The sequence below is a fragment of the Pseudophryne corroboree genome, chromosome 5, assembly GCF_028390025.1.
Source record: "Pseudophryne corroboree isolate aPseCor3 chromosome 5, aPseCor3.hap2, whole genome shotgun sequence".
NCBI classification, from domain to species: domain Eukaryota; kingdom Metazoa; phylum Chordata; class Amphibia; order Anura; family Myobatrachidae; genus Pseudophryne; species Pseudophryne corroboree.
In genome coordinates, this window is record NC_086448.1 from 739,208,631 (window position 1) to 739,236,375 (window position 27,745).

At 45.5% G+C, this 27,745-nt stretch overlaps 1 protein-coding gene and 1 long non-coding RNA gene across 5 annotated transcripts in view; one reads left to right on the plus strand and one right to left on the minus strand.

Moving 5' to 3' along the window:
* The window catches only part of RUNX1T1 (RUNX1 partner transcriptional co-repressor 1), a 179,211-nt gene that overhangs the window by 67,850 nt on the left and 83,616 nt on the right, over positions 1-27,745 (minus strand). The window lies entirely within an intron of this gene.
* Positions 3,155-16,650, plus strand: LOC134929401 (uncharacterized). The gene is made up of 2 exons (XR_010178542.1): positions 3,155-3,363; positions 14,802-16,650. It is a non-coding gene; the product is annotated as an uncharacterized LOC134929401 (long non-coding RNA).

A 27,745-nucleotide genomic window follows, 5' to 3' on the forward strand; every position in this document is an offset into this window, starting at 1 on the left:
TTGACTAGGGTCAAATTGATTAAGTCACCTGTGGCCAAAGCATGGATACATTTAAAACCAGGACCGTTGGGGTGCCTTAAGGACCGCATTTTGGAACCTCTGGTCCAGACAGTGAAAACGTTTATCCAGACTGCTGGGAATGTTGGGAAACGTGTCACACTCACTTAGATTAGTGGAGATAGGTTAGGGTGGCTGAGTGAGTGCTGCAGAACCTATTGTTGCACAATTAACACTGCCACACTCCATTTGTACAAAACTGGGAGCTGTATTTAGGGACAGATATAAGCTGCTCTTTAGGTCAACATGCAAATTATCTGCTCATATTGAAAAAAAGTAAATTCCAGGAAACACCAGTGGCATAGCTGCCAGTCATTTTACTTTCTCACTGGGTGTTCCCAGCATGCCATGGGCCATTCCTGGCATTTCCCGAATAGGGATTACTTATTTGCATATGATTTTAGAAAGATAAAATGAGAAATGGCCTTTGCTTACATTGCTTTGCAGAGTGCAATGAACAGTGTGCTGGCACTCACAGTAACAAGGTGATACTAGATTTTTCGTCGCTCCTGTACTCTGGATAAGTGTGCAGATACATAGACTATACGTTCCGTACATTAATTAGCTATTTTGTTTCTGTTTCTTGAACTAGTTTTATACAAATTAAACATGAGATTATAAAAGAGGTGCCAGTACTGCGTAGCCCTAAGTACCAACACAAAAAAGCACTGACAATAAAGATCATTATAAAATATGCAAGTGCATGATAAGTATTAGATAAAAGCATATGAGCAGCTTTTACCTATTAGTAAGTTTGAATCACATGGTCATGTGTCCATACCTCCCAACATTACCCTCTCCAGGAGGGACACAATGCTTCTACTTCTGGACTTTTCTCTTAATGTATGATTGCCGACACCTGTATTGAACTAGTTAATGGATAAGAAAGGTGTTGCAGCACAGGTGATGGTAATCATATATTAAGAGAAAATTCCAGGAGCAGAGCATTCTGTCCCTCCTGGAGAGGGTCATGTTGGGAGGTATGATGTGTCATTAGATATAAAATATGGCAGTGTGCAGCAGTGGTTACCAAAGTCGGCCCTCAAGGCACCCTAAAGCCCAGGTTTTAAAGCAGACATTCCCAACCTCGGTCCACAAGGCACACTAAAGGTGTGTACACATGGTGCCATATGCACTTAACTTTCCTTACCATTTTGACTATACAGTCAAAATCATAAGGAAAGTTAGTGCATATCTCACTGTGTGTACACAGCTTGCGATACCGATGCACGGTCCCGTGGGATCGGCATCGCAAGAAAGAACAGACTGCGCAGGCAGCCTAACATTCATTGATTGACTATATCGGTGGGGCCGTAGTCGAATAGTCAGTTTTGGTCAAACAGCGCATCGTGCCGTGTGTACACGGCTTTACAGTGCAGGTTTAAGTGTTGTCCAGGCTTCAGCACAGATGGTTACATCAAAACTGAGATACTTAATAAGTCACCTGTGCTCAAGCATGGAAATCACTAAATCCTGGGCTGTTAGTGTGAGTGAGGTTGGGGATGCCTGTTTTGAAGATATCCATACTTCAGCACAAATGGTTAACTCATATTAAGGGCGGGATGTACTAAAGGGAAAATGCGGTAAAACCCCAGTTTTCGGGGGTTTTACCACATTTTCATATGTACTAAGACCCTACTGCCGGGTTTACGCCGCTGGGGGTATCGCCATCTTTTTATGGCGAGACCCTATAGAAGCCTTTGGGCTTCTTACTACCGCAACATCCTGCCGCCGACCTGCGCTGCTCACGACGACCTCCCTCCCCCCGGCCCCCTCCTCCATCTCCCCAGCAGCACAGCCTTGTCTCCTTCTGGCTGCATGGGGGAGGAGGAGCACGGGAATTCCCTACACATGTCACCTCCCGGGGCTGGGAGGTGATGGAAGCCGCCACAAACCCTGTCCTGCAGACCATCACTGATCGCAAGACACCCATGGCATCGCTTTGCTATACTAATCGCATATGTTAGTACATATGCGATTAGCATCATTGCGATGACCCGCGATCAGTGATAATACATCCCGCCCTGACTGAGGTACTAATTATGCCACGTGCTCAAGCATGGATATCCTTAAAACCTGGTCTGTTAGGGAGTCTTGAGGGACAAGTTTGTGAACCACTTCTGTACAGGTTTGTACGTACAGGAACTAGAATCAGGTGTTCCATGCCAGCAGTTTTAGGGGCGATGTATCAAACCTTAGAGAAAGGTAAAGTAGTTGCCCATAGAAACCAATTAACTTTTAGGGGGGTATTCAATTAGCCCTTGTACCATTTCAGTGGAGAAAAAAATGATCACGATTAATTACCGATGGTCATTATCGCAGTATCCAATTAGCAGCCGTTTTTATTGGGCAAAATTGGACGTGCGATAACACATGGGAACAGTGATAAATCCTCGATCCCATGTGTTATCATGGCTCCAACAGGACACTTATTACGGATTATGCTTTGGGTGCCCGAGGAAGCATAATCCCCGATAAGTGTTGGCAATTGGTTGGGGTGGGGCGGAGGTGTGGGGGGAGGGGAGTGCTACATCGGGGCTAATTGGATAGCCCCCGGTGATACAATTATCCGCAGCAAATTGACTACAGGTAATTGGATTCCCCTTTACAGACTGTGCTAGAAATGCTATGTGCAACTTCTTAATTTTATCTCTTTAAGGTTTGATACACCTCCGCCTAAAAAAGAGCTATAAGTGCTTTAACTCAGGTATTCCAAAACCTACTGTAAGCAAATGGACACATACAAACTCTCTTACTGACAAGTGTTCCCTGTAGTCGTGTGTATGGGACCTAAAAGAGGCGACATTACAAGCAGCGGACAAGATCTAAATTAAGCAAGCAACAAATCACCATTTACAGGGGACAGAACCAACCAGATCAATGTTTCCACCTAGCAAAAAAGAGTATACACCTCTGTATGAAACTTAATAGGTAATAAAAACACTGACAGTAAGTCTTCAGTTCTTTGAATGAGTACGGAGAATGGGATTTATTGCTATTTCAATCCACAGCAACCTCTGCAATCACACTGCTAATATGAATGAGAACTGCACACAGCCTTTCACTTGTCTACTTCATTCTTTGTAGGTCAAGTTGGTTCAAATGAATAAACATTTGGCATCATCATCTGGAATCATTAGCTAAAGGATGTCAGAAGTGGGCTGAGATTATGGCTGACACCTGTGTACTAGATTTTCCCAGTGAGCTATTAAACGAGAAACAACCCCAGTCCTCAACTGCACAAAGGATAAGCACACAGCTCTTGACGGCCCGGTGGAATAAGGCCAAATGAAAAGTCAGAATATGGTAAGATAGATTTACATAGGCACTAGCTGTAGACAAGACATAGTTAACGTTAAGCAATAAACACGCATAGCTGCACCACTGCACATAAGTAATAAAGTACGAGGTATTATATTGTAAAAAGAAATACAAATGTTCTGTTTTATTTTTATTTATTCTGGCTAATAAACCCACATTGTTTGGCAATACCAAGCATGTTGCTCACTGTTCTTCGTGATAATTTCGCCATTGAGTGGCAACATCTATTGCAGTCTACAGGGCTGTCTTAATAGCAGTGTAGGCCCCTGGCCACTGCAATGCACTGGGGCCCCTACCCAACCTCCAGCAGTAGGGATGGGGAGTGCTATCAGCGGCAGATTTGATGTCCCGCTGGCGGTAGGGGGTGTTCTATCTTCTGCTCAGCATGTAGGACCTGGAGCAGTAATTTCTGGTTCCCCTGGAAAGAGGGGACCCTCAGCTTTAAGCTTAAGGCCCTTATACTCCTGGGGCCCTTGGGCAAGAGCCCATTGAGCCCATACGAAAAGACGGCCCTGGCAGTTTACTGATGCCACTTTTTATTCAGAACAATATTTGAACAACTCTTCACTGGATGGTCTTTTGGGCCTGGTTCTAATTGTTATCATGTCTCTGTGTTTGTGTAAATGGTGAATTGCAAATGTTCTTAATATAAATAATGTCATTCTTAGAATATTTGGTATGTACTATTTTCTTTTGTAGAGTGCTGTATATAATAATAATAATAATAATAATAATAATAATAATAATAATAATAATAATAATGTCACCTAAGAAGAGAGTATTGACTGCATAGGAGAGGAAAGGGTTAAACATCTGGGGAGGGGTGGACCTAGAGGTAAGGAAAGTACAGCCTTTAAGGGGGAGGGCTTGATATATATAGGGAAGGTGAAGCCATTTTAAGTCTCTTGGAGACTCGGTTTGGTGAGTGCTGCATTGCCAGCAAAATATCAATTGATTTTATTTGCCTGCGGTCTTTCAGTGATATCCTGCCTTTTTAGTGCTCCTCTACAATAGCCCAGGGTGTCCCTTGCTTATATCAAGGGTTTACAAAATGTCCTCTCGCCCCCAGCGCTTGTTAAGGGTCCCGGCTCGGTTCCAACGAGCGGGCCCTGACGCTGCGGTGAGTGGTGGGGGGGACGGGGCTCCGTCCCCTAGGGACTCATCGGTTAACACCCCTGGCATTGATGGCGGGGCCCGGGCGGACTCGTCGCCGGGTGCTGAGCCGGTCACACCAGCCAGACGTGGGCGGCGTGGGGGACCACGGGTCCCTACAGGCCGCTCGAGCGTGGGCGGGCGGCGGCCTTCCCCGCCGGGAGCCGCCGAGACCGGCAGCGTGGCGGGCGCCCGCGCGCGTGCGCGCGGTGGGGGGCACCAGGGCACAGCGGAGGTTGTCTCCCCTTCCCCGCCCCGGGCGGCTGTTCGGGTCGGGCGGGAGGTGGAGAGGCCGCTGGGAGCTGATGGTCGCCGCGCGGGGTCTAGTCAAGCACCTCGCGCGGCGGGCAGGCAGGAAGAACAGGCCGGGAGGCAGCTGGCAGTTGGGCGTGGGGCGCGCGCTCGTGGTGCGCGCGCGCCCACGCTCGCTCCGGGCGCCGCTAGCCGCGCACGTGTGCGCGCAGCGGCGCCAGCTGAGAATGCAGCAACCTCTTCTTCTCCCCGGCTGCCGGACGTCGGCAGGGGGAGAGATAGGTTGAGGGGGGTGCAGCGCTTGCCTCGAGGAGGCAGCGCTGGGGGCACTGGCAGTTTATATAATAATAATGACACAGCAGGACCGGCTAGGGGTGGCCGTCAACAACAGGCGGGTCCACCCTACGCTGGTCTGACGACACGCGGGAGGGCACGCACGGAGGGGCTGCAGGTCCCTGTCACTGTCGCCGGACGCGGCGGGGCCCGCGGCGGGAGGGGTGACAGGGAATGGGTCGACGGCCGCAGGGCCGCGACCCAGGCAGCGGTACCAGTCAGCGGGTCCTCCTCCGGATCAGGAGATTCCTCTCCTTCCCTGGATAGGGACGAGGAGGGTTCGGAGAGGGAGAGCCTCGGGGCCGGCAGGGGGGCTCTTGCCTTTGGGTCAGAGCAGGAGGAATGGGACCCCCGGGACGTATCAGGTGGTCAAAGGGCGCGGGCTCGCGCCCAAGCAAGGACCGGTCGTCCTTCGGGCGGCGTTTTCGGGGGTCGTGCCGCATTGGATTCCCCTGGGGCCATAGCGTCGGCACTGGCCACGGTGGCGCAGGCGCTTGTGCCATTAGCGAGAGTGGCCTCCCCCAGGACGACGGCGGACTCCGGCCGAGCCGCAGGGCGCGAGAGGTCACACAAGGTCAAGTCATCAGCGGTGCAGCGAGTGGCAAGAGCCTGCCGAGAGCTGGGGGCGGCGGCAGCGGAGCTGGAGCTAGGGCCAGACTGCGAGCGACAGAGAGGCTCGGGCTCTGCGCATTCCACACGGGGTGCCCGGCGTGCGCCGCACGCGCGGGCCGGTCCCTCTTTTGTTTTGTCTTCCACAGAGGACCAAGGTGAAGGGGACTCGGCAGAATTCGCAGTGGACGAAGATTGGAATGAAGACGACGAGCAATCCGAGTCGGAGAGGTCGACGGCATCCGGTGAGTTGGTGCAGTCTGTTTCAAATTCCACCGCGAGCTCGAGTTCGCGTAGCTCTTCATCCTCCTCCTCATCCTCCTCTTTGGCGTCGCAAGCGTCCGACGCGGATAGTACCGCTAGGGCAAGGAGGGAGGCCGAGAAACTTGCCAAAAGGGCGGCGAAGCAGCAGAAGAGGCGCAAGCGACGCAGGCGAATGAGTGTAGAGGAGCGTAGGGCAAAGAAGCGGCGCGATCTTCCGGGAGTAGTGCGCTGCGAGTACACCGCAGTTATGAGGGGGCTGCGTGATAGCTGCCGCAAGAAGATACGTAGGGGTGACCTCGTAGACCTGTTCGTCTTGACTAGGGCCATGAAAAGGGACTACAAAGCGGCGGCCGCTAAGACGGGCATGGGGACAGAAGCTTTCCGGTCTTTTGATAATTGGCTGGCCGGTTTTTGGGTGTTTGCGGCGTGCTATTTGGAGGATAGGCCGGAAGAACACATGAATATTATACGGTACCTGCATCTAGTGCACGATATGCAGCGCACGCAGGGCCGGATTAAGCCTTTGGGAGGCCCGGGGAACTTAAAATAGGGGGGCCCTGCATGTGTGGGAGGGTCATGTATGCCTATGGGGGTAGAGAGGGGGTGACTTCCATGGGGGGTCAATAACAATTGGGGGTGGGGGAGGAATAATGTACAGTTAAAGTAATAATAAATAAAAAAATACATTGGTTGCAGGGTGGGGTATGTGCACAAAAAAAGTGTTGTTTTTTTTACTGGGGGGGATTGGGTGGTTTATGAAACTTTTTTTATTGCTTCTAAGGGGGTATGGGGTTACTATTGTAAGGTTTTAAGTCCACTGTGGGTTCTATTGCCAATGGGGGGGGTGTTATTTTCTGCACTGCTGCAGATTGTAACAATGAACTCACTACTGTGCGGGGTGGGCGTTCACCTCTCGACTACCTTGCTTGCTTGACCGCACTCCTTATCAGTGCAGAGGTCTGTTCAGTCTCCTGTCCAGGTCGCTGCGGAGTCCGGGTCCCTCTCTCCTCGCTGGGAAGAGGCGTGGTCCCTCAATCCAGACAGCTGCTACTACTGTAGCTAGCTGTCAGTGTAACCCTTCGTGCAGCGTGGCCGTGACTGTTTACGCTGTGCAGGCAGCAGGGGCAAATGGATCTAAGCAGCTCCAGCTGGGGGGCCCCTTTAGGGAGGAGGGCCCGGGGTACTCACCCCCTGTGACCCCCCCCTTAATCCGGCTCTGAGCGCACGTCCACGGGCTCGGAATGGAGGCAGTATGACCAAGAGTTTCGGGAGAAACAGGACGGGCTGCGGGTCATGGATTTTGGTTTCAAAGATGTGGAGGTCTGGCTCAAAGTGACCCGGGCATCACAACAAGAGGTGGAGCCCCAGAAACAGGGAACAGGTATGCGTCGCGCGGGGTCATCAGCCCAGGGGGCGGCAGCGGACGTAGGAATGGCCAGGGCAGGCGGATCGGCCGCTCGCGGGGGCGGGCGGTCTGCTACTCGGGGAAAATGCTTCGCGTTTAATAGCGGAGCATGTTCTTATGGCAAGCAGTGTCGGTTTCGTCACTCCTGCCACCATTGTGGGGGAGCCCACCCAGCCTCCTCTTGTTTTAAAGGGGGGCGACAGGGAAGCAAGGGAAAGCAGGCGTACTCGAAACAGGCAGCGAGCGGGACCGCTCAGCAGAGCCCCAACGCCAGTTAAGTTGGAAACGATGGGAAAGTGGTTGTGTATGTATCCAAATAGGGCGGATGCAAAGTTTTTGTTAGACGGTTTTAAGTTTGGTTTCCGCTTGCCTGTTGCAAGCGAGGTATCAGTGCGGGCGCAGAAAAACCTCCAGTCGGCACGGGCATTACCGACCGTCCTGCGGGAGAAAGTAGATAAGGAGGTCAGGTTGGGCAGGATGGGGGGGCCTTTTAGATCACCCCCGGTGGATGACTTAGTCATCTCCCCAGTCGGGGTGGTCCCGAAGAAGACCCCGGGCGCTTTTCAGCTCATACAGCATCTGTCTTACCCGCCGGGGGCTTCGGTCAACGACGCAATACCACCGGCCTTTTGCTCGGTGGTGTATCAGTCATTTGACGAGGCGCTGGAGATGGTCCGCAGCTACGGGAGCGGGGCCCTCATGGCCAAGATCGATGTTGAGTCAGCCTTTAGATTATTGCCATTGCATCCTGACTCATTCCGTTTCATGGGTTTCCGGATTGGGACGGAGTATTTCATCGACAAATGTCTGCCGATGGGATGTTCCGTTTCATGCTCATTTTTCGAGCGCTTTAGCACTTTTCTTCATTGGTGTGTGGAGTCGACGTCAGGCGGCCACGGGGTTGCGCATTACCTCGACGATTTCCTATGCGCAGGTCCGGCGAACGACGCGAGGTGCGCCAATTTGTTGTTTAGCACACAGGCTCTCTTTCACCACTTCGGTGTTCCTGTAGCCGAGGACAAAACGGAAGGTCCTGACTCCTGTCTATCGTTCTTGGGGATCGAAATCGACACAGTGGCGGGGGAGTGTCGCTTGCCTCAGGACAAAGTGTCGAGGCTCCGTGAAACCATTTGCCGGTTCAAAGGCTCGCGTAAGGTCACGCTGCGGCAGGCGCAGTCCTTGCTAGGCATGCTAAACTTTGCTTGTCGGGTAATCCCGATGGGCAGGGTTTTCTGCCGGAAGCTCGAAAGGGCAACGGCGGGGTGTGCCAGGCCTCATCATTTCGTTCGATTGTCCTCTGAATTAAAAAGGGATCTGGCCGTATGGGCTTCGTTCCTGGAGGATTTCAACGGTGTGAACATATGGCAAGCGCCAGCCGTAGACAGCGACCAGTTGCAGCTGTTTACCGATGCCGCAGGTGCATATGGATTTGGTTGTTTTTTGGAGGGATCGTGGTGTGTGGCATCTTGGCCGGAAAGATGGCATAGCGAGGGTCTTACAAGGGATCTGTTGCTGCTGGAGCTTTTTCCCATTATGGTAGCTCTGGAAGTTTGGGGCGACCGGTTGGCTAATCGCAGCATAGTGTTTAGATGCGACAATCTGGGCATAGTGCATGCGATTAATAACCAGAGGGCGAAATCGCTAGTGGTTCTTAGGGTGCTCGGGCACTTGCTTCTGACGTGCTTGCGTAGGAATCTATGGTTCCGGGCGCAGCATGTTCCTGGCTTGGAAAACGAAATCGCAGATGCATTGTCGCGGGGACAGTGGGAGAGGTTTTGGGTTTTGGCACCCGAGGCCGAAAAGCAGGGTTTTCACTGTCCTGATTATGTTTGGCAGGTGATCGGGCCGGATTGGAAGGTCTAGCGTTGCGGTCGGTAGCGCCGGCCACGCTCAAGGCGTACGGACAAGCGTGGAGCGAGTGGGAGGCGTTTGTTCAGAGTCGTCAACATCAAGGTAAGAGCAAGCATCGGCTGATGCTCTCTTTTATGTGGCAGCTCTACGTTTCTGGTAGGTCGCGAGCGGTGGTGGCCCGGTACTTGGCTGGCGTCTCATTCTTCTGCAAGCTGCGAGGCGTCCCGGATGTAACAAAAAGCGAAGTCCTACGGAAGGCTATGAAAGGGTGGGCGCGAGTTGCGCCGACGCCGCCGGATAGGAGGCGGCCCATCGATGCGGCGTTGTTGCCGGCCGTCATCGAGGCGGTGGGGCGAGTAGCGTCGTCCAGGTTTGAGGCGCTTTTGTTCCGTTTAGCCTTCTCCATGGCCTACCACGGGGCTTTTCGAGTTTCTGAGCTGGTAGCGCCTTCCAAGAGGTCGGAATCGCGCATGCTGGTCGGGGACGTAGTAGTGGGTGAGAGGTCCTTGCTGTGCAGATTGCGGCGATCCAAGACGGATCAAGTGGGGGAGAGGGCGCTGGGTTACGATGGTTCCAGCGCTAGAAGTAAGCGTTTGCCCAGTGGGTCTGGCAATGCAATATCTGGGAGTACGACCCGCTAAGGAAGGGTCATGGCTATTGCACTATGACGGGCTGCCAGTCACAAAATACCAGTTCCGATGGATGCTGGGTCGCTGTCTCACGGGTTTGGGCCTCTCGCCTGCTGCTTTCGGTACCCATTCCTTTCGGATAGGCGCGGCGACGTCGGCAGCTGCGGCGGGTTTCTCCAGAACTGAGATACAGGCGGTGGGGCGATGGAAGTCGTCCAGTTATAAGCGATATATTCGCCCTGTCACTTGAAAGGGCGCCCGGCGCTGGGGGCATTGTTTATTGCAATTCATTATGCTGTTTCAGTTCTGTGTTTTCATGAAGTTGTGAGTTTGTTAATGTTTGTTCCCCCGTCTTTTTATCCTACTCAGGGATTAGCTACTCGCCGTTGCCGGCATGAGTCGGCAACGGGGGTCTGGAGTTATTTGCGATTTTTTGCCTGACTTGACGGACTGAATTCTAATCCATAAATTCGGCTTATTTGGTCTAATCAGAGTCCCTCAGCAGGTCTTTACGTTTCACCTCCAGCTGAGTTATTACATGTGTTCCCCTTTTTATACCCCCCCCCCCTTCCTGTTTTTATTTAGTTTGTTTTATTTGATCTTTCCCCTTTGTGTCTTTAATTGTGCTTTAAATTGGCAACTAAGCATGGTGCAGTCGGCTAGGCCGTGACTGCTGCAATGGCGAGATCTAAGGTTTTTTCTTTTTTGGCAGATCCTTCAGTATAAACAATAAATAAGCCTCTTAGTAATCAATTCTACCCCTCTTTTTCCCTTCAGGATGGTTCGAAGACTGTTTGCCCATTTGGGTGGTTGGCCACTCTTATATCTACTGGGCGGCCAGGTTTGTGGCCTCGGAAGGGTCTCAGGCATTGTTTGGAAATCAGGGTGTCAGATGGCTCGGCTGGCGAGGAATGATGTGGGGTGAGCTGAGGAGTAAGTTAGTGAGTCAGGCCAGAGAGCATGGAGTCCCTAGGGTTTTGGTTGTCCATCTAGGTGGCAACGACCTGGGGAAGAGGACATCCTTGGAGCTGCGGTGGGCCATGATACAGGATCTGGCAAGTGTGACCGCGCAATGGACCAATTGTATGTTGGTTTTTTCCATGATGGTGCCGAGATTGTGTTGGAGGGGTGTGGCGGATGGTCGCCGGATGGATGAGGCCCGGAAAAAGGTGAACGGAGCTGTGGCAAAGTGGGTGCTGTCCCACGGTGGGAGGGTGGTTCGCCACCCGAGGATACGGTTCAGAGACAGCCACCTTTTCCGGCGAGATGGAGTACATCTATCCAATGAGGGGATGATGTTTTTTCTGGAGGATCTAGGTTTCGCTTTGCAGGAGTTAGGGTAGGTTTATGGTGGCGGTGCGAAAGACTGTGGGGATGAGTCTTTCGCTGTTGGCGGAAAAGAACGGCAGTTTCGTATGGTAGAGAAAACTGTAGTGTTTTACAGTTTGTTGTGGTTTAGGTGCACTCACCTCCATCGACTTATGGCCGCTTGACCACCCATCCGGGAAGGCAGCGGCAGGGCACCCAGGAGCGGTGGGTAGTCACTGTGGGGGTTGAGTTGTCACCTATTACCGGTTTATGGTAAGCTTTTAGTAAATTTATAGGATCTAGTTATTTAAGTTAATTTAGATTAAGGAGCCGTTCTTTTGGGCCGCCACCATATGCCAGCTGGAGTGGCATATTAAATTAATCTCTTTTATTACAGGTTTCCTAATGGTTAGGGACAAATAAATAGCTAGCAATTTTCTGCCAAATTCAAGTCTCAGTGTCGTTATTTCTGGTGATGTTTATGAATGCTTTACTTTCAAAGAAAGGGGTCCACCGATTATCACTAAGATGTTTAGAAGAGAGTATTGACTGCATAGGAGAGGAAAGGGTTAAACATCTGGGGAGGGGTGGACCTAGAGGTAAGGAAAGTACAGCCTTTAAGGGGGAGGGCTTGATATATATAGGGAAGGTGAAGCCATTTTAAGTCTCTTGGAGACTCGGTTTCCCACCCACCCGCCCTGGTAGTTGGAAATGGCGGCACGTGGTGCTGTGGCTCTAAGTTGTTGGCTGTTTTATCGTTGGCTATTTATTGGCGGAAAAGAACGGCAGTTTCGTATGGTAGAGAAAACTGTAGTGTTTTACAGTTTGTTGTGGTTTAGGTGCACTCACCTCCATCGACTTATGGCCGCTTGACCACCCATCCGGGAAGGCAGCGGCAGGGCACCCAGGAGCGGTGGGTAGTCACTGTGGGGGTTGAGTTGTCACCTATTACCGGTTTATGGTAAGCTTTTAGTAAATTTATAGGATCTAGTTATTTAAGTTAATTTAGATTAAGGAGCCGTTCTTTTGGGCCGCCACCATATGCCAGCTGGAGTGGCATATTAAATTAATCTCTTTTATTACAGGTTTCCTAATGGTTAGGGACAAATAAATAGCTAGCAATTTTCTGCCAAATTCAAGTCTCAGTGTCGTTATTTCTGGTGATGTTTATGAATGCTTTACTTTCAAAGAAAGGGGTCCACCGATTATCACTAAGATGTTTATAAGGATTGTACATTGCCAGGCCCCATAGCAAAAGTGTGGTTAAGGTCTGGAGATTCTACCAGTGGCGTCACTAGGGGGGTGTGGGTCGCACCAAGTGACACCAGAATGACCACTCCTCCTCAATGACAAGAGCCGGGTGCTGCACTGTGAGGACACGCCCCCTCCACAGGAGGCCATGCCCCTTTGCTGCTGGCACACACTTACTGGGTACACAAGATGTGTTTACACCGCACAGGTGTCAAACAGAATAGTGACGTCACTGTATTCTACCCCGCTCTCCAGAGACCTTGGAAATAGTTACTTTGAAGAGTAGGGTGCACAGGCCTCAGGGATGGTGGTGGGGGAGGGGATAAACCCAGCATTGTGAGCCCCCACATCTCCGAGCACCCACCCGATACCAGTCATTAATAACTACAGCAAATATACATGCATATGTTATAACAGTGTCTTAGTATGATTGATAAATCTGATTGCCCAGCTTCATAAGGAATGGGAAAAGTAATTAGCCAGCCCCTGTGTATATGACCAAGAGACCCCATGTCACAGTTGTGTTTACATAAGAACCATGGCCACAGCTTCAAAGGCTATTAGAAGATAAGTCAGTCCCTCCATTGGCTACCTGCATTCTACTGTATTTAATATAAAATACTGTTACTTACACACAAGGCTATTAACCATATTACACCAACATACATCTCTTCGCTTATCTCAAAATACCTCCCAACTCGGCCCCTTTGCTCTTCACAAGATCTACATCTCTCATGCACACTCATTACTTGCTCCCATGCACGATTACAGGACTTTCTTCGGGCTGTGGAATGCCCTACCACGTACAATAAGACTCTCCTCTAGTCTTCAAACCTTCAAGCGTTCCCTGAAAACTCACCTATTCAGACTAGCTTATCAAATTCCAGAACCGATCACATTACCTTCATAGCTTTCCTATCCAATTATATCCCCACAGTACAGCCCACATCTGGTGGACAACTATGCAATAGATAGCACCTATCCATGTGTATCAATGCCTATTTCCCTATAGATCAGTGTTTTTCAACCACTGTGCCGTGGCACACTAGTGTGCCCTGAGCAGTCTCCAGGTGTGCCGCCATAGAAGCACAGCCAGGCCCGTCACTGTTTTGCCAGTACTGAGGCCCTGGAAAGATCAATACTGGAGGGTTTAGCAGCTGCAGAGCCAGTTCTAATTTTGGGCGTGGGCAGTGTTGGGCTCTTCTGGCTTTCTCAGATGTGGCTCAGGCGTTACATAATGGAGAAGCTGCGACATGACATCCTAGGACACGCAACTGCACCCTGCATCACCATTATATTTGAATGTACCTTGGCAATATTTAAATCTTGTTTAGTGTGCCGCGAGTTGTAAAAGGTTGAAAATCTCTGATCTTGATTGTAAGCTTGCGAGCAGGGCCCTCCTACCTCTATGACTGTTTGTTTTTACCCAGTTTTGTTTTCTAATTGTGTCTAGTTGTAAAGCGCAACGGAATTTGCTGCGCTATATAAGATACTGTTAATAAATAATGCATATAATGTGCTGAATTTACCATACAGGATAAGAAGCAATGGGTAAAGTGTTAAAAGCTTCTACAATGATTCACAAAACTAACAATGCTCCCAAAAGATAAATACCTGCAAATCACATGGTCAAGAAAACAAAAGTCAAAGTGTTTATTATTTTCACACTAGATAACAGCACCCCAATGGTATTCACCTTATCACACTCTGCTCACCTCAGCCAACCTTTGCTTCCTACTCTGCAGGGAAATTAAATTGCTTTTAGCTCAGACTGCAACAGAGTGAGGGCGACAATTAATGCGCACCATCTAAATAAACCCAAGTATTTCTCTCTATCCAAGGAAAGATAGGAGGACGTTTGCCAGAGCTTGTTTCCAGATAACAGCGAGAATGCTGTTCCATCTGGATTCCATTCTGCTAACACTCACGCTGAACTATTGGAGAAGACTTTCCAGATACCCAGATTGGAAACATGTGGGAACAGTAAAGGGAGGGAGTGGATTTCGGCTTAGGGATTGCTGTACAGAAATAAGGCACAATGTGTATCCTCTAATTCAAGTATTTACAACAAAACATCACTCAGCCCCAACCAATCTGTTTTCTCTTAAATAATTATCCCGTAAAAGACTGTTGTTTAGAATAAAAGAAGTGGCATTGAAAAAAGCTGGTACACAATGGTGGCATAAGGGCTAATACCAGTTATTACCACTTGCCACACTATGGGACAACATGAGGAGCTGGTATGGCTGGCAAATATCCATTTTCTTCATTTGTGTTCCACTAAAGCTGTTCTCACTTTCCATGGGCTGCGGTTGATGACACGCTATTTTTATGACACAATTAAATAACACATTTCATTCTGTTTTCAGTTTCATATAAGGACTTTTGTTGGATGTTCTATGTCGCGGGAATAAAGAACTGGCAATGATTACATTCTACTTCCACTAAGGAACTTGGCTGTCAGTCAAAATCCAGCTTAGATTGGAGTCTCGATTCTGACCAACCAAGACGTCAACCCAAGGGTCATTGAAATAAAGCCAAAGTGATACCATCTGCTGCTCATTTTACATTCAGAACAATCAGTTCATGATGGAGATACGTGGTGATATAATGGGTCAATCTTAATCCCCATACACTCATGCAGCCCTCTGGTGAAGTGGAAGATTTGAAAATAAATTCAGGAACTATCTTCTAAGAATGCAGAGACCTGGGGCAGTTGTTTTGGATTATGGTAAAAAAAGATTGGAGACATTCTGAGTTCTTTAAGAATTGAACATGTAGAAGAGTGATCTATCCAACTGGGGGGAAGGTGGGGGGGTGAATTGAACAGGCTGAAAGGGCAGTAATCCCTAGCTGTTCCTGTAGGTAACCTCTGCTGTCATCTCTGGCAGAACTGTGAAGTGAAGATTAGATAATGGCAGAGGTTCCCAAATGCAGTCCTCAAGGTACCCTAACAGTCCAGGTTTTAGGGATATACATGGCTGAGCATAGATGGTTACATCAAATTGACTGCCATCGTACACTTGGTCTCCCTAGCCTTGCCCCCACCTTGGACAGCTGAACTCTCTCTCTCTACCATGTTCACCCACAGCATGAACTTGCCCTGTCCATCTCCGCAGAGAGAGTGGATGACAGAGATAGAATAGACCATCCTAGATTAGTATATGGATGATGATGATAATAATAATAATAATAATAATAATAATAATAAATAAGTCTGAAATGACTTGTCTATGTTTCAATAATGTGCATGCCCTACCATTCTTAGCATTTTTTTTTTTACTGACCTTTGTGATCTTTAAAAAGATAACTTAAAAGGACATCAGTCTGGTGTATTGCAGAAGTCTGAGAGACTGTCAGTCTCCTAGGTAACAGAATGCTCTCTAAAGATTTACAGATTCACACATAGGAGCATGGCCATGATGTTGCAAGTTGAAAAGTTAATTAATAAGTTATATAGGCCAGATGCATTTTAGGGGGCTTGGGTTTAGTGCCATAAATGAATGTATTCTTATTAACAACATTAATACAAGCAACTGAGAGCAGCCTTCCTTTATTATTTCAATATGGGCTATGTTCTTTCCCTGGTAACGTGTACAATCGATTTTAATGACGACAGGATTTCTGAGAATAGGACATTGTTGTTGGGTTTTTTTTCCATGTCCTTAAAACATGTAGTGCTGTGTTTATACATACTTGGAGAACAGATATCATTAACTGTCTGCAGGGCCAAAAGAAAGGTCTTTGATCAGACTCACAGTTGACATAAGTGTTGGGCTTGACTATAAGAATGCGTCTGGGCTCCGTCCTGTGTCTTTTTACCAATAGCGCGTCTAAGATCAAGCTCTTCACTTGTAAATAAACCATGGGGCTCAGAGAGGCATCAGCAGTCATTTAGTAAAATGTAATATATTTAATTCACCCAGCCTGCACGATGACATAGAACAGTGAAAGAATGTATTTGTGCCACAATAACTGTGTGAGCTGAGCTTCCAGGCCAAAGGTACTGTGGATGTTTACATTATGTAAACAATATGGAATACATAAGCATTTCAATGGGGACTTTAATGTCGAGTTTGAAGGGCTTTTTCAAATCCTTTCACATATGGAAAAAATAAATAGTACGATATTCATTTGCAGATGTCAGCCACAGTAAATAATTCCATATGCATATAGGGACTAGTTTGCTCCTAAACCCCCCAAAATTATATTTACGCTTTAGAGAATTTATAGACATATGAACACATTTAATATATTGTAAATTATTTTACTGAGAGAGGTAGATTTATTAACGACTAGCAAACAAGGTATTGCCAGAGCAACCAATGGAATTCTAGCTGTGATATCTAGGTAGAGCTACAAAGAGATAGCTAGAATTTGATTGGTTGCTATGGACAAGACCTCCAATTTTCCTTTTTAGACGTTATGATAAATCTACCCCAGAGAATTTCAGGTCTCAAGTCATACTCTTCTAAAAAGATTTTCCAGTGATACATAATAAAATATGGTACATCCATAATTTACTATTTACTATGCTGGGACTCAAAGCTACTCCTTGAGTGCTGGGCATACTCCCAACAGTGATGGAAACGGAGGCACGTTGTGAGGCCATGCCTCCTTTCAGACATCCTAAATTTAACCATCAGAATGCTGGGAGATATATATGAGTCAATGCTTTAAATAAAATAATAATAAAAAAGACTTATAATAAGAATAGATTTACTGTATATCAGACGTAGACTTGGAAACATTACTTTTTTTTTTCTTTTTTAAAGAAAGAGTAACAACTTCCAGTCCTCAGCTGCTGCTGCTGCTGCTGCTTGCCAAATTCTGTTGCAGTGAACAGGGAAGGGAGCGGAATATATGAGCTTAGATCTCCATCATTTCAATCAAACTCACTTAATACATATTGGTTAAATTCTCCAGTAAACAAGCAGAACACACAAGGCTCCTGTGACAGGTATACTGTGGGCAGGATTTAGGCTCAAACATGATGTCTGTAATATAATGATGTCCGGCACTCCCACATGTGATAATCACCTGTAAAGTTGCTCCGGTGCCCTCCTCACGGACACTGCGGTCCGTGCATATGCAAAGACGAAACAAACGGCGGCACTCAGGAGACGATGAAGTGGTGAAACAGAACGGTGCTTTATCTACGTTTCGGGGTACATAGCCCCGTCATCAGGACATGTGTCCTGATGACGGGGCTATGTACCCCGAAACGTAGATAAAGCACCGTTCTGTTTCACCACTTCATCGTCTCCTGAGTGCCGCCGTTTGTTTCGTCTTTGTATATATATATATATATATATATATATATTCTTACATACAGACTTTTTTATGGAAATAGAAACAATTGCATATGAAATAAATTTTTTGGTTGTAATAGAACGCTCACATGTGACATCTCCAATATCCGAGCAGAGCGTAATTATTTTTATTCTAAATACTAAAAAAATGTCCTTTAAAATGTAGAAGAAGCAATGTGCTTTTCCTAAGTGTCATGTGAGGTTGTTTTTCCTCTCTCCATATATATAAATTAGGCCTCACGCTGCTCACTCCTATTATGTGACCTCAGTGACAAGTCTGTGCAGACAAATCATCGCAAACACACAGTTAATGGTGAAATAAATATCCAGCGGAATATATTTTCCAGCATAATTACCCCATCTCTCACTTTCTCTTTTTAATGTCTCAGAATAATTTATGGCTCTGTACACAAAGAAGACTGGGTAGCTACTGCTCTCGGCAAGTAAAGTGGCAGGGTGAAGGGTGGACCAGATTACATATAATTTTATGCCACGCACAACATTGCGTGGAATAATCTCGCAGCTTTGTAAAGCGTCCATGAGCCAGTAGGGAACAAAATCTCAAAATAAAGTTGTTGTTTTTTTGTACAGTATGGAGGCTTTTATTTTTTATTTTTTTTATTTATCTTTTTGTTAATGATTGCAATATTCTACTACTATTTTGATTGTTCATTAGTTTTCTCCTGCAAAAACTACTACGCAGAAAAAAAATTCTGTTTTAAAAATATTTTATGTGTGTTTTGTCTGTTTATTCGTCTTCTTCGTCTTCTTCTTCTTCTTCTTCTTATTATTATTATTATTAAATGAATTGTAAGCTTGCAAGCAGGGCCCTCTAACCTCTTTATCTGTCTATTATTACCCAGTCTAGTTTTATTACTGTTGTATTCCCAGTTGTAAGGCACAATGGTATATGCTGGCACTATATAAGTAAATGTTAATAAAATAAATATATAATAAATGCGATGCATTATTGCATTTCTGTAACTTGGCTGCTTCCGAACTACTTACGCCTTTCTGCAACTATTAAGATAGACATAACAATATTGCAACAATATAATAAAAGTACTATGACAGTTAAAAACATAAGACCTAAGTAATTGGTAATTAACAGTACATTATTCATATTGTTGCGCAGTCCATGCAGAATAAGAATTTATGGCTGTGAATGTAATGCTTTGAAATCACTAGTCACAAGTTCAGAAAGAGTAAACTGTCTGGAGACCCAATCTGAGCCCAGCAGACCAAAGACATGATAAATCTGGAGTGAAAGCCAGCTGTATTATCCCCTGCACAATGTTCTCTTTTCACTGTAATAAATGGGACTTGTCTCATTAGATGTCCAGATGTTAACAGTACTGTTGGCCATCATGAAACATTTCAAGAATCTTGTAAGTGCTGACAATACTAGCTTGAATTACCCACACTGCCGCCCACATCCCTCTTTGGAAACCTAAGCCCGTTATAATGTTTTGAAAAGCAGAGTGTTGAAGTAGCAGTGAAAATATGTCATGTTTCAGAGCCGGTGTTCAGGAGTAGCTCTGCCACCACGACCTATAATAGCCCTAGTTCATTATAGGACCATTTTCTAGACCTGTCACCAAACAGGTGCACCTCTCCTGAGTAATAGCTACTGATACCTCAAGAAATATTTACAGCACCTGAGGTGATAAAACACTGAACCTTTACTGTGTCGCTGGCAGTGGCTGAGTGGTATATATGACTATAGTGAATATCTATTTTTATTATGTAGGGAAAGAACAGAGAGCTGAGAACTAGATTGTAAGCCATGCTGAGTATGTGTATATATATATATATATATATATATATTATATACACACACACACACACACACACACACACACACACACACACACACACGCCTATGAAGTGCTCTGATTTTACAGCATTGCTGATTTATTTATTTTCTGTCAGTATGGAAATAAAGTATAATTTGCCATTATATAAAGGGGGAACAAACATGTGTGGTCATTGGTCAGTGACTGGGGTCACCACCTTATGGGATAAATTTACTAAGATGGGAGTTCTATTTAAGATGGGATGTTGCCCATAGCAACCAATCAGATTCCAGGAATTATCTTCTATAAGGTGCTAGATAAATGATAAGTAGAATCTGATTGGTTGCTATGGGCAACATCTCATCTTAAATAGAACTCCCATCTTAGTAAATTTACCCCTTAGATTCTATACACATTTAGACCTACACTGTTCATTCAGGCCAAGCAATTTATTAATCCATGGAAAGTCACTGATATCCAGTCCTGAAATAAGGGGGAGATTTACCTTGGAGAGAGATAAAGTGGGGAAGTTACCTACAGCAACCAATCAGCTTGTAACTGTAATGTTTAATTGGTTGCTATCACCAACTACTCCACTTTATCATACTCCAAGATTTGATAAATCTCCCCCTTCATGGTTAGGAAAGCATAATGTTATGTTTACATCTGAATTAAGGGAATGAGGAAAAAACAAGGAAAAGTTCTCAGTAAGGACTTAGGGGGAAGATATATTATGCAGTGATAAAAGTGAGAGAAGTGAGCCACTGGAGAAGTTGCCCATGGCAACCAATCAGCATTGACGTAACATTTATAATTTGCATACTATAAACTTATACAGAGCAGCTCATTGGTTGCCATGGGCAACTTCTCCACTGGCTCACTTGTCCACTTTTAGCACTACTTAGTACATGTCCCCCTTAGAGCCACAGGGGAGACTCTTGAGGGCCACATGTTCACAGCATCAGGGCTGACTCCCAAAACTTTATCTACCACTGTCCAAATGTCTCGGTTACATGCTTTTAATTTAGATTTTACAACTACTTACAGTTAAAATGATGTAAAAATGTTAAAACATAATAAAGTTATCATCCGTAGGAAAAGCTATATTATATTCATACGGAAAAAGAAACATCTTGTTAGTTCCAGTGTGCTGTAGAAGTCAGGAAATAATTGAAATATACCTTTGCAAGAGGATTAATAAATATCGCAGGCACTGGTAACCTGCCGCTGCATCTGTCTGGGGCCAGCAACTTCCTGCTACTATGTTATAATTATTGTTTCCTAGCACAGCCCTTAAATGTTCTCGGTTATTTACAAGCACTACGTAACGGCTGACAGCCTAATTCCACTGATGCGTATTGTTATTCATCTCGCTGCACCTTGAAGGATGACATTTACATCACTCTATTTCCCGGATTCAGTACACTATATATTCACTAGACCAACTAAGACGGATATACATACATATAACATACATACATAAATAAATAAATACATACATACATACATACATACATACATACATACATACAAAACTTGTTATGCATACTATGCAGCACATACATAAAATCTACTTCATCATTCTGCGTTTACTCATATTAGCTATGCAATGATTATACGTTCAATGAAGTGAATGCTATATGTGCACTGGCATGCATCTTTACTTTAGCATCATTATGGGAGTCATAAAATAAAGTGTGTATTCCATACTTGAATACTCTCTGGGATAAGTACGCCAGCCGCAAGGATCTAACCCACTTCCCCAGTGAAGTAGGTCAATGGTTCTCAAACTCAGTCCTCAGGACCCCAAACAGCTCACGTTCACCAGGTCACCCAGCAGGTCCACAGGGTTTATTTATTACTCTCTGACACATTTTAAAAGACTCACTGGTGGAGCTAATAATTTCACTTGTGATTCCGTGAGGAAACCTGGAAAACTTGAACTGTTTGGGGTCCTGAGGGCCAAGTTTGACAGCCTGAAGTAGGTGGCCTGGAGGCTTGGCAATACTATTTGCTGTTATAAGGCAGCTGTTTCCACATTCCAATTTTAGACCATCCCAAATCATGGACCTTTAAAAGTGCATGTTCTTTGGTGACGATCGGAGCATAGTGTGAGTAGATCAATGACAGGGCTTATTTTGTCCCGTTTTTCATGTCTCAATGGCTGGAGGTATCAGTAGTGGAGACTGAGAATAGGTTAAAGGCAATAAATATAGTTTGGGATGCATAATGCATTTTCCCACTCATTCAGAGGCCTAATCACCACAATGTGCCAAAATGGCTCCTGATGATTAAGTATGGAACTCGCATGAGCTGCGGTAGTGGATACTTAATTACCAGAGTAATTCCGTATTGGTCCGATGTAGGAAAACTGCTGCTTTTCTAAGTAGCAGTGATACTAACCGGTGTCCTTCAGGTCACGCATGCAAACAGCCAAAGGTCGCGCTGTGTGGTGGCGCTGGAGAATTCACTAGGATCCCTCTTTGCAACCCCAGATCCACTTCCCAATATTTGGAGTCTGCTGAATACTAGGCAGCCCTAACTAGGCCCTAACAATGAATGGACCCATTACATAACGGATGTATAGGCACCTATGTAATTGACTAGGTGTAAGTTTTGTTGCTAAAACTACAATGAAGTGTAAGACCTGGCCTATATCACAGGCTCGCTGCCTGCCTTACTTTGAAGAGCAAGTCAAAATAGATGGCATATTTATAGACAAAACTAGCACTGTTACTAGCTTCTAGAGCATTGATCAGCTGTGGTCTCATGAACATAGCTAATAAAGTTATGGGTAGACTGAAAGGAGGCATTTAAAAAAAATTAAATCTTTGCACTATAAAAATTACAGTGTCTACTAGGTTGCTACGGACAACCCCACTTTTTATTTTGCCCCTATTTTTCATAAGTATCACCCATCCCATCAGCAACTATCTAATAATAACATATCTGATACAGGATTCTGGTTGCAGATATCATTGATGGCTATAAAATCACAACATTCGATTAGATTTGCAATGAACTGACAATTCTGTAACATTAATTTCCTGAGAAGCAGGGTTCTATACCATTGTCAATATGACTGCAGGTTATAAATGGAGCACGCCAAGTCATTACAGCTCGGAGCTATTATTTGTGCTATTAAGCGTTTTTTCCCCGAGTCATCGCTATCCACAAATTTACGATGCACTAAAAAACCTTTCCTTTAGAGTAACTGTCCCTTTAAGAGCCTACCATCAAGATGACAGAGCAGGCTACGCAGCCCCTGGGGAGCGATGCTGGATTGCTAGTGCATTGTGCTGATGCACGGCTGGCTGCTGTCCTGAATTCCAATATAAAAACAGAAAGTGACCCTCAATTATCTCTGCACATGTTGGTATAACAGCCCTCTTATCAATGCTAAATTGCCAGTTACTGTGAAAAATCTTCTACATAGCATAATCCTGTTAAAGTAGGATTTGGGGGGGGAAAATAAAAGAAGCAGCCTTCTCTCACATACCAGGAACAAATTCCAGTCAAACGCCATTTAAAATCATTATATGGATGGACTGGACATCGAATCTTAATAGCACTACAAAGATGCAGTCTGTTAGAAAGAAGAAAAATAACCTCTGGCAATTAGAAAATTACAGTTACATTGATTTAATTTAATGTTCATTTGGTTGGCTGTGAATGTGTGTAACTTGTACGATATATATTTACCTGGATTATAAATTTTGTATTTTTCTTTTTTTAAGTGCGTTACAGTTGGGATTTTAAGCTGTTTGTATTTAGTTGAACACATACTTGCCTACTTTACATTTCTCCTCTCCAGGAGAAGCCTGGAGAGGAGACGCTGCAGGAGACTTCGGAGGGGGGGGTGTGGGGGGGGAGGGGGGGAGGGGAAGGTGACATCATCAAGCCCCGCCCTCACATCGTAAAACACCGCAATTCGCAGGTCCGCGGGAAGGGGGCGGGGCTAAAATGATGAGATTAGCGTAATTTTAACCCCTTCCCCACCCACGGACCCGCGAATATGGGAGATTATCTCTCCATCCTGCCCGCATCACTAGGGTGCGACCAGGATGCGGGAGACCTGCCTACTTTGCCGGAGGTTCGGTGGGCTACCCCAAAAAACGTGAGCCTCCCGCAGCTTTTGGGAGAGTAAGCAAGTATGGTTGAACATTGATTCAGCTGATGCATTTCTACATTACGTGGCTGGTCCTGAGTCGCACAGGCAGCCGCATATAGCGGGTTTTTGTTTTTGCATACTTATCTTTGTGAACATATGCGCAAGTCGTACGCATTTCTGCAGCTTTTCCGGGTGGTAACTGTATGGCGCCAACGTAAACACAAGATAACGGTCTTGACTGTGTTGGAGTGTGTCATTAGTGTGTATCCAGAGTTTCTTGCTATTCTGAGTCATGCGTATGCATTGTGGATGCAAAATTAAGTCGCAAATCCTGCCAAATTAAGTTGCAAATCCTGCAACGCACAAGACGTAGGTGTAAATACTGCTGATAAATAATGATGGCATACACTCTTACGTATGATAGAGTAGGGTGTTGTCATATAGAGGCATACAACTCACTTTACGTTTGGAGTTGCGTGCGCATTATTTATGACTCAAAATCAGGCCCTGTGTATGATTTATTTATACTGTAACCTGGGTGGTCCAGGGCAAAGGTCTTATCAGTGAATGACCTATACCCAGGGCTATCTTAACATCTAGGCACACTGAGCAGCTGCACAGGGCCCCACAATTCTAGGGGTATTCGAGCAGGGGCAGGTGGTGGTCACACAATCAGAGTGACGAGGCAGCATTCTCCAAGCCTGCAGCTAGACAGTGACTGACTGTCAGCATGCTGATTGGCGGATGGCTGGAGCTATCCACCAATCACAGTGCTGACATTCACTGTCTGGAAGCATGTGGAGAGATGGTGCAGGACGGCAGAAGAATAGGTTCCTGGGAATGGGTGTGTGGGGACCCCAGTGCATTGCTTTGCCCAGTGCCTACTATTCTGTCAAGATTACCCTGCCCATACCCATTTGGAGAACATGATGTGAAAAGCACAACTTCTTCAAGACTAATTCACTTGTACATATTACAGTATGTGGTAAGGTTTTCATACTTGTATAGGGTTTAGGCAGGAAAGTCAGAGAGCTGTTGAGACGCAAGGTAGTTTTATAGCCTGGGTTAGGTTTATTGTTGGACTAGGGATACAAATGAGCAAGCATCACTGATTATCCCATTTGAATCTATGTATCTTTGATTTATTCCCCCCCCCCCCCCCCCCCCAAGAATATAAGAGCTACATAATAGGGGTAAACAATGGGGGTAAGGTGCAAGCAGGGAGATTGATAGACTCTTCAAGGAGTCAGGGAGATTGATAGTATTTCAGGGAGTCTTGCTGACAATCAGGGAAAGTTGGCAAGTATGCCCTTGGGATGTGTTCAGATTTAGGATTTGGTTACCAATGGACCATTATAGGGGTTACACTTGGTCAAATATCAAATATGTTCAGATGAACGTTGCTTCAAAAGCTTCCTAGGACACAAGGTGCTTGAGACCAAACTCATTTTATGGCCTCTTTTTCCCCCACATTCCATTACACGGAAGTTCACAGGAAGACCCCTTATCCCAGGTGGCCATGTACAATTACCCCTTCTGCCCATTTGTTAGAACGCCTATTGCACAGTATAATATACCAGTAAAACCCTACAGGAGGTTTCTGTCCTCCCTGAGCTCACCTTACGATCACCGCATTACGGTTTGACAAGTGTACCGCCCCAGTCAATACTGTAGGAGTCAGAAGCCAGTTAGATAAATATAGGACACAGCAGGATATTTGATAGGTCCAGAAAAGATGTGCATTCAGTATCCAAAAAGTTTGGGGCCCACATTTTTTTTTTTTTTTTTAACAGACATTTGCCACCTGGCTCTTCGATTTCTTTATACTTGACTACTTTTTGGACCTTCCCTACAAGATCAAAAGGGCAAATGCAATGTCGTGATGATGCAATTCATAGCATTAAAACCCCTACCCCTCTTGCACAATTGCTCCATCGCATCACTGCGCAGCAGGTGTGCTGGTATGAGGACACAAGCAGAGGGTATCCCAGGGGCTGGACCAGCATTATTTTGTTATATAAAACAGAAAAAATACCCATAGCGGAAACAGTCCCAACAATACTGTAATAAAGATAACACCTATCCTTGTGTATAAATGTCTATTTCTGTATAGATTGTAAGCTTGCAAGCAGGGCCTTCCTACCTCTATGACTGCTATTATCCAGGCTTGTCTTTTCACTGTTGTTTGCAATTGTTTTGTTTTATGTGATCACTGTTTCCACTTGTAAAGTTTAACGGAATTTGCTGAGCTATCTAAGAAGCTAATTAATAGATAAATATATAAATAAACACATCAATGACACATAATAATAAATAATAAAAAGTTCAGCAGAAATCAGAAAAAATTTATTGTGCTGAAAACTCCAATCAAATGCATTGTTGCCAAGTATTAACAATAACAGAGGGAAACAATTGATTAATGTATCGTATGCTATAAGCTTTTTTTTTTTTTTTATAAAAAAAAACACACTAGAAAGAAAGGGGTGTTCACCCTTAACATTATTTGAAAAAAAAAAAAAAAAAAAATACTGAAGCAGTACATGTTTATCTTATGAGCGAGATGGCGAATTCAGTCATGGCACAGTAGGCAAAAACATCATTGAAATTCAGAGGCAGCTTTCACGGGAAGGATGCCTCAATTGGTATGCAAGGGATGCTGTCTTGCCCTGAATACATTATGAACTGGCAGCATGTTAATACGCCGAGCTATCATAAGCACCAGATGGAACAGTAGGCAGTACATGTCCCATCAAACCTGAAGACGATGTATTAATGTCCCTACTCAGGATTTTTAACTGCAGTCTTTTGCCCAGGTCTCCAGTCTTCCTCATTTCCTTATACTCCTTCACCTACTTCCCCGACATTACTCCTCTCCCCAGGGTGCTACCATCTCTATACATTGTATGTCAGCAGGAACTGGGAGGGCAGCATACAGACGCACAGACATGCAATGACACACTATATCTACTAAGTGTGGAAGTGTAGCTGTTGCCCATGGCAGCAAATCAAATTCTACTTATTTATTTAGTACCTTCTACAAGATAATAGCTAGAATCTGATTGGTTGTATTATTATGGGCAGCATGTCCACTTCTATAAACCCGCATTTTAGTAAATATACCCCATAGGGACAATTACATACACACATACAGATGCACAAAGATACAGACACATACACAAAATTGCAAATATGAAAATGCACAGAGACCTACAGACACAAAAAGAAATACAAAGGGACACATACCTACACGGGATGCAGTCAAAATTTCGCCTGTCAGGATCCCGGCGTTCAGGAGACCGACCCTGGAATCCCAACATCCGGCATTTTACAGATGGGTGGAATACCGACACCTGCCCGTAATTCCCACTCGGTTGGTGGGTCCACGACACCAACCGAGTGGCAACAGAACCTGTGGCAGCGAGGGGACTCGCTGCCTCCCTGCAAGTATTCTGGCAGATGGCATCCCGTCTGCCGGTCTTAAATACCAGTTCCACATACACAGACAGTACTCATGTAAAGACAAAAGTCATACACAAACATATAGACATGCTAAAACCCACAGACAGAAAGAAACTGGGACACATAAATCCATGCGTAGACTCAGACACACACACACACACACACACACACACACACACACACACACACACACACACACTCACACTCACACTACACTCGGAGACACATACAACCACATAAACATTCAAAAACCCACATACTCAAACACAAAAAAATATATACAGAGGAACACATACATACATACACGCATAGACACACACAAGGACACACATATAGACACTTATACATACAGACATACACAGACACGCACGGAAGGGTTTAGCAATGGAACATCAAAGTAATGGAACAAGCACAATTTAGTTTTACTGGACTGGAGCAATGGGTTGAAGCCACACATCTGGATATACTTATTGAATATGTTCCATTCTGCAAACAGTAAAGGACTGTACAAACCCACTATTTTATCTGCATGGCGACGCTAGCCAGCAAACCTTGGCTGTTCTACTGTAACAGTAATAGAAGGGTTAACATCAAATGCTTTCAAAGCCAGCTCATTCTAAATTCTCCATCAACCT